Source organism: Arachis ipaensis, chromosome B06 (assembly GCF_000816755.2).
Source record: "Arachis ipaensis cultivar K30076 chromosome B06, Araip1.1, whole genome shotgun sequence".
Lineage (NCBI taxonomy): Eukaryota > Viridiplantae > Streptophyta > Magnoliopsida > Fabales > Fabaceae > Arachis > Arachis ipaensis.
This window is the reverse complement of record NC_029790.2, coordinates 92,652,979-92,660,396: the sequence shown is the minus strand read 5'-3', so window position 1 is coordinate 92,660,396 and position 7,418 is coordinate 92,652,979. Positions and strand designations below refer to the sequence as shown.

At 32.0% G+C, this 7,418-nt stretch overlaps 2 long non-coding RNA genes across 2 annotated transcripts; one reads left to right on the top strand and one right to left on the bottom strand.

Moving 5' to 3' along the window:
• On the top strand, positions 5,123-6,140 carry LOC110263403. The gene is made up of 2 exons (XR_002348968.1): positions 5,123-5,391; positions 5,447-6,140. It is a non-coding gene; the product is annotated as an uncharacterized LOC110263403 (long non-coding RNA).
• Positions 5,954-6,323, bottom strand: LOC110263402. Its single transcript, XR_002348967.1, has 2 exons — positions 6,216-6,323; positions 5,954-6,065 (listed from the first exon to the last, which is right to left on the bottom strand). It is a non-coding gene; the product is annotated as an uncharacterized LOC110263402 (long non-coding RNA).

Here is a 7,418-nt window from a genome sequence, read left to right as displayed (position 1 = left end):
TTTTATTTTTTAGTTTTTAATGCATTGAATGCAGTGATAAAAAATTTAAAAGGGGCTGTATGTAGTGGGTGACTTAAAATATTTAATAATATAGAGTTGTTATACATGTAATAAGTTATCAATTATGAATGATAACGAAGGGTTGGATTTTGGTTTTTTTTTTTTATGGAGATAAGTTTTTGAGCCAGGCCAAATTTTTTATTTGGGTTTGGGTCTTAATTGTTTTTTTTATAGAAAACCAAAATAATAAACATACTTTATTGTGGGTTTGGGTCTTGGTTGATTTTTTTTGGGTTTGGGTCTTAATTAATTTTTTTTTGTTTGGATCTAGGTGTTAATTGATTTTATTTTATGAAAAGTGGACTTTTTTTTTGTGAAGATATGTTTTTGTGATGTTAAAAATGTTAATTTAGTCGTATTTTCACATGTTATTTTTATTCTAATACTCTTAATAATCATATTCTTAATAATATTTTAGAGTATAATCGTTCATTAGTTATGATTTTATTATTAGTTATGGTTAATCTTTATAGTAGGATGAATAATTTATGTTATAAAAAAATTATAATAGTGCACAAGAATAAAATAGTTTTGTATTTAGAATTTAGTTTTGGTTCATTTAGAATTTATTTTGATGATAATACTTTTTGTACGTGATAAAATTTTTGTATTGTAACGATTGTAGATCGATGATAGAATTTAGTGTTCAATTAAAATTGTTTTCGTAGATCCTTGGTAAACATTTTGAATATGTTAATATATTTGTTGGAATTTTAAAATATAATAATACAAAGGTGACCCCTTTGTCTATCCAATATACGAAGGTGTTTTTTATCCCTCAATCCTGTCTTACTGCAAAAGAACATTTTTCGTATCAAATTTTTATCGTCATTCTTCCCATAATCTCCTTTGCGCACACCGAATTCATGACATCTCCCAAATTTATAATAAAATTCATAGGCACTCTCATTATCTACTGGTTACTGAATCCGATAATGTTACCGTAGTCTGATGTATCCTCATCAGATACAGTGTCGACGGCACCGACATCACATGTATCGTCAAAATCCTCATTACACCCATGCTCTCCATTCCCATTCCTATCTCTTACCCTGCCGTGCACACCGCCTGCATCCTCGATATTGCAAGATTCCATCTGTGAAAATCAATTTTAATTAATGAAATTGTCAGCAACAATTCAATATACACCGATAAGCCATCCGATATAAGATAAGTGGATTTGAAATCAATTTTATCAATTATTGAATGGAACCAGAAAGACTTTTCAAATAAAATCCGCACTTTCACCAAAAATTGCTGACACCCGAAAACCAACATCCTTGTTAACCAATATTTTAAATTGAAATCTAATATACTCATTTTACTTGGTTTATTTGAATAGTCCATACTGAAAACTATATTATCCAACATTTTAAATTACAATCTGACATACTCATTTCACTAGGTTTATTCTAATAACCAACAACGAAAACTAAATCTTCTAATTCATTAGAGACAATTAACCCAACTAAAAGATAAACTAGAATAATATTTTTTTTGTATTCTAAAAATATCTATCAAGTTTTTTTACACAATCAACATTTATTAATGTCAAAAAATTAAAAAATAGAATAAAAAGTTTTTCAATATTTTAAAAAAGTAAAAATTTTTGAACTATTATTGGTTAATAGCTAAGTTTTTATCGAATAATAGTATATAAGAAAAATAAATTTCGTTCGTAATATAATGTTGGATATTAATAGAAAACTATTGTGTGTAGTTAGAATTTGGATGAGCGGATGAGGAGGAAAGACCTACATATATAGAGTGAAAAAAAACCAAATGATGGATAGAAAAGATAGCATTGGAATTTAAGCATATAAAGCAATTGAGAGCATGAGACACCCTACTTGCCAGGTACAGATCCAAGAGGGGGGGGGGGAATTATAAAATCTGGTGAAATCGTAATTAAATAAATAATAAATTAAATATGGACAAAAATGGTTAGAAAAATGTAGAATCATAATTTGAAAATTTAAATATGATATTTGGACTCATTGAATTTTTTCGAGTCAGAAAACATAGCTTTTTACGTGAAAACGCATAATGAAAATTTGACCGGCAGTACCGGCTGAGATCTGTCTGGTACTGCAGCTGAGAAAAATAATTTATGAATGAGAGAGATTAAAAAGTTAGAATTTATGATTTAGAAAATAAAAATATTTAAAGCGCGATTTAAAATGCTAATCTTAAAGGTTTTGTCCCAAAATTGGGACAACGGGATAAACCAAGTGATCCGGGACCAAGTGGGCCCAAGATCCAACATATATAAATCTTAGTTATGAGCATTTCAGCTCATTAACCCTAGAAAAAGTGAGTGGGATGCTGAAATAGAGAAGAGAGGAAGAAGAGAGAAAATTCTAACTCCATCAAACTTCAAACCACCATAATTTTTTATTCGGAGATCTGATTAACGAGTCGTTTGCGGTCACGCATCGCTCTCCTCGTTCTCTTCATTTCTATGTAAGTATTGCAGTATGAAAATCTGAAATCTTTGTCCAGTTTTCGAAATTTCTCATTGTTATGCATTTTGGGTAGTTAGTGTTGAAATCTTGTGATTTTGATTGTTTAAGGATACTATAACATAGATTCTAAGTGGGTTCTATCTCTATTTCCTACGGACTAAGGTAAGAAATCCTCAAACCCTTGTAATTTATCAAATTTTATGAACCCTAGATTAATGTATATATGTGAAATTGGTTATATTAGTGTTGTTGGTTGTATTTGGAGAACATGGAACAAGGTGTTGGTGGCTAAAGCTTATTGGTGATGATTGAGAGCTTTGGAAGCTTGAGTTATGATGTGTTTGGGTGTGAACCGCCGTTATTAAGGTACGGTTTAAGTTTCATTTAAGTACCATGTGGTGTGATGAGAATTCCTTGGCTAGATTCCCATAGGATTAGGTTTGGATTGTGCAAATGGTTGGTATTAATATGTATAGTTGATATGTTATGTAAATTAATGATTGAGTTGATAATTGTGTGAAATTGCATGTTTGGTGTGTTGAAAAATTTGATGAATAGGATAATGATTATTGGTTTGTGGAATATGCATTGAAATTGTGAATTTGGGCTAGAGGCCGTAGATTTTGGACCGGAGGCCAGAAAAAGGTAAGGACGGTAAGTGATGATTGAATTGTGTGATAATGTATGAGATTAAATGAAAATTGGTACGGAATGTATGAGAATTTGATTGATTGATGAAATAGTGAAAAATGAGATTTTTGAAATGTGGAATGGATGTATTCAGTGACGGACCCAGAAAATTTATGTTGAGGGAGCAAAAATAATGCATATTATTATCAAAAGATATATTAATTCAAATTTAATAAAATAAAAGCACACATTAATTATTCAAATACAAAAAAAGTAAAAAATTACATTAGCTGCTAATTTTTTTTCTTCAAATCTTGAAGGTACTTGTCTTCTTGTTTTCATATTTTGAAAATGTTAAATAATTATTTCATTATCAACTTGATTGAATGTCTCTATCTATATATGTAATCAAATAATCATTACTATTTTAAAATATTTTTTATTACTATTTATGAAAACAAAAAATATATATTCTAAATTAATAAATTGATCAATTGACTTTAGAAATTTATATGCAATATAATTACATATAATAAAATAGAACGAAAGATAAACAAATAAATAATAAGGGTCACTAAATTGAGAATCCCCTCCTGCCCTATGTAGGTCCGTCCCTGGATGTATTTGAGTTGGAATGTGTAGATGGAGTAGGTTTGAATTTGGTTGTGTGTGAATATGTAACTGCAGTTGGTTTGGGTTCATTTTGTTAGTCGAAAATGATTGAGGCTAGTGAATCATTGGAAAATTGGTAAATGTGTATTTTTTGTAAAAATAGATTTTTGGCCAACTTCGGTGGGCCGCAACTCAATTCTCGGAGTTGAAAAACTTTCAAGATTATATTTTTATGAAAATTCATTTATCGATATTTCCAACGGTTCAAGAATGGTTGAATAAGGAATTTTGTGGAAAAAGTTATGAGGTTTTGAAAATTGGACTGAAAAGCTGATTTTTGCAACATCAGATTTTCAGTTTTTTTTATATGAATGTGTACGTGGCCTTTGACATGCATACGTGACTAACTAAATTTTTAACTCATGCGTACGCGGAGCTTTGCATGCGTACGCGGATCCCAAGTTTTTAGCCTCTGCGTACGCACACCACATGTATGCATGCGCACACCTCCTAGAATTTGGAAAAATATATTTTTATGGCTTTCAACTATTCTTTTGGTCTCTAAACCTTTATAAACTTTGATACGAGTCTAGAGCCGGTAGAATTGAGAATGGAAGAGTTAAGGATAAAGCCAAACGAATTGAGTTAGTAAAATTGAGAGAAATGAACAAGATGTTAAGTGAGAATGATGATGATTATGATATTATTAATGAGAATGATGATGATGATGAGATTCTTAATGAAAATGATGATGATTATGAGATTGATAAAGAGAATGGTGATGATTACGAGATTAATAATGAGAATGATAATGATTATGAGATTGATATTGAATATGATCCTGATTGTGATACACCTGCTTGGGTAGATGCAGTGGCATTGATCCACTTGCTCCGAGTTTGGTTTGAGTCTCTTGGGGTAGATGCAGTGGTTAGCCCCCACTTGCTCCCAGTCAAGAATGATTTGAGATTTGAGAAGTTATCTGAATTTTGGATTTTCTTAGGTAGATGCAGTGGGTCGGCTCCACTTGCTCCAGGTTGAGATCCGAAATTCTGTTGACCCTGCATCGTAAGAGTGGCCAGACACTTAGACCTTTCCGGATGAGCTCTCTCCCATGGATATTTTTATTTTGAATGATTATGATTTTGAGCTTGGGGATGCGCACTCGCAGGGACTGTCCAATGGTTCGCTAACAGGACACACTACAAAAATTTCTGGTAAAAACGACGATTTTTTTTGGTATTTACGGTGGTTTGAACTGCCATTATTACTAAGAATGGCGGTTTCGTACAGTGACGTAATTCTGGGTGCCATTTTCGTTATTACGGAGGTTTTCTGAAAACTGCCACAATTTCCTGGGTTAAAACAACGGTTTTTGAATAGGTTAAAATGGCGATTCAAACCGCCGTTATTTCCAGGGTTAAAATGACGATTTTTGGATAGGTTAAAACGGCAGTTTGAACCGCCATTATTACCCTGACAGAGTGGCGTTTTGGTTGGTTAAAATGGCAGTTCAAACCGCTGTTATTTCCAGCGTTAACATGGCGATTTTTGGATAGGTTAAAACGGCAGTTTGAACCGCCATTATTACCTTGACAGAGTGGCGTTTTGATTGGTTAAAACGGTATTTTTGAACCACCATTTTTACCCTGACAGTAGCGTTTTTATTAGTTAAAAAGGCATTTTTGAACTGCCGTTTTACCCTGACAGTGACATTTTTTATCGTTTAAAAAAATAATTTTTACTGTCATTTTTATTGCGTTAAATAAATAATTGTGATTAAAATTTCACAATAGCAAAAAATCATAATCCATAAATGAAATATTATATAACTCGTATACAAAATATTAATATAATATATAATTTTTTATTATTGAAAATCAAAAGTAATAACTCTTATACAAAACCTTGTCTTACTAAACTTACCAAAATACAAGCATTGCAATAAACACTAATCAGTCAAATCTACCATGCAGTTTCCTAAACTATGTTAATATCTAATAATGTATTTAAACCATCTAATAAGTGATGTATTTACTACTTATAATATGAATATACAAGACAAGTAGCTTAGCTAAGTGATGATGAATAAGATTTGGAGACCAAAAGTTTTCTCCTTTTCTAATTAACTTTAAAACAAGCCTGCCTTAGTTTCTTGGTCTCTTGTGTGAGTTTCATCCTGGGAACTTGCTCCAACATCTTTGTTTCTTGCTCCAACACTCCAACTTCATTATCCAAACTCATCTCTTACAAAGATTTGTAGGAACCTCTCCTGTCAGGGAATTTCTATCAAGCCGGCTGTTATAAATTGAAATTATAACAATGAAAAGATGTCATTAGAAACAATATATAACTAGTCAAATAATATAAAGAAAAAAAATAAAATTAGATTGGTAGAAAGAGTCGAGAAAATTTATTAAAAAACTGAAATATGAGGTAATTACTTACAGAATCTCAAGTGTCTGAACTAGTCCTAATGTTTCTGGTATAGAACCAGATAAATCATTTCCATCAAGTAAGGATAGTTGTGAAAGATTCTCCAATGTATCTAGAATGCTTACTGAGAAAATTCCTATTAAACTGACCAATCTAATTTCTCTTGAAGTCATAAAACATAAAACACTAAACAGTAGAATCAAGTAAAAACTAAAAAAAGTTGAAACTAATAAGGTTAGAAAACTATGAACAAATATATAAATAGGTACAAATTTAATAACAATGCAACTAGTCTAAGATAAAATATTTATGACACAGGGAAACAAAATAAAAATAGAGAATGAAAGTGAAAAACCTCATAAGCATGAGAGTGCCAAAGCTTCTTCTCCTCATCAGGCAGATCTTCAAAGATCCTATCAGAAATGATGTACTCCACACCTGGCACGCATTCATATAGAGTGAGCAAGTTAGTTTAAATAACAAGAAGAAACATGCATGCATGATGCATGGGAAGTGAGGGAGTAATTAGACCGAGGAGGCAGGCGTTGGCGTCGTCAGAGTCGTAGACAACGCACTGGAGAAAGTCTTGGTTGAGGCGGGAGCAGTAGTGGTGAGTCTCGATCTGGCGAGACATGTCGTGGCTGTAGATGGCGAAGGAGCAAATGTGGTGGTTGAACTGCTTCACGGGTTTGAGGGACTGAAGCATCATGGCGCCCTTGTAAGGTATGAGCATATAAATGACAATCTTGTCAAGTTTCAAACATAGTAAAGTTTCCTTCAATTTTCTAGTTCTCAATCTTCAAGTTAGTGAATGAAGATGTTTTATTTCCTTCTTTTGTTTGTTTTCTTTTCCTTTAAGTAACATGGGTTGGAACAACACTATACTGTTTCCTAGTTTCATCACTTCTAAAACAAATTGGGTTATTCTTTATTGCAGAATTGTGTTCAATCATTGCTGTAACTGACACAGCGGTAAAATAATAAACCGGTGAAAGTTAAATTGAATATAACTAACGGCTTTTCATTCAAGAAAGTGAAGTAAATTTCTTACTTGGTTCACAAAGCTCATTAGACCTGCCAATCTCTCCATTGCAGTAGACATTTTTGGAGTGTTAGTTTGTTTTTCAAGTTGTCCTACGACTACAGATTCTAAAACCATTTGTTGAAATTTGTCCATGCCTTGTGAAAAGAGCATCTTCTGCTTGCTGACAAGAT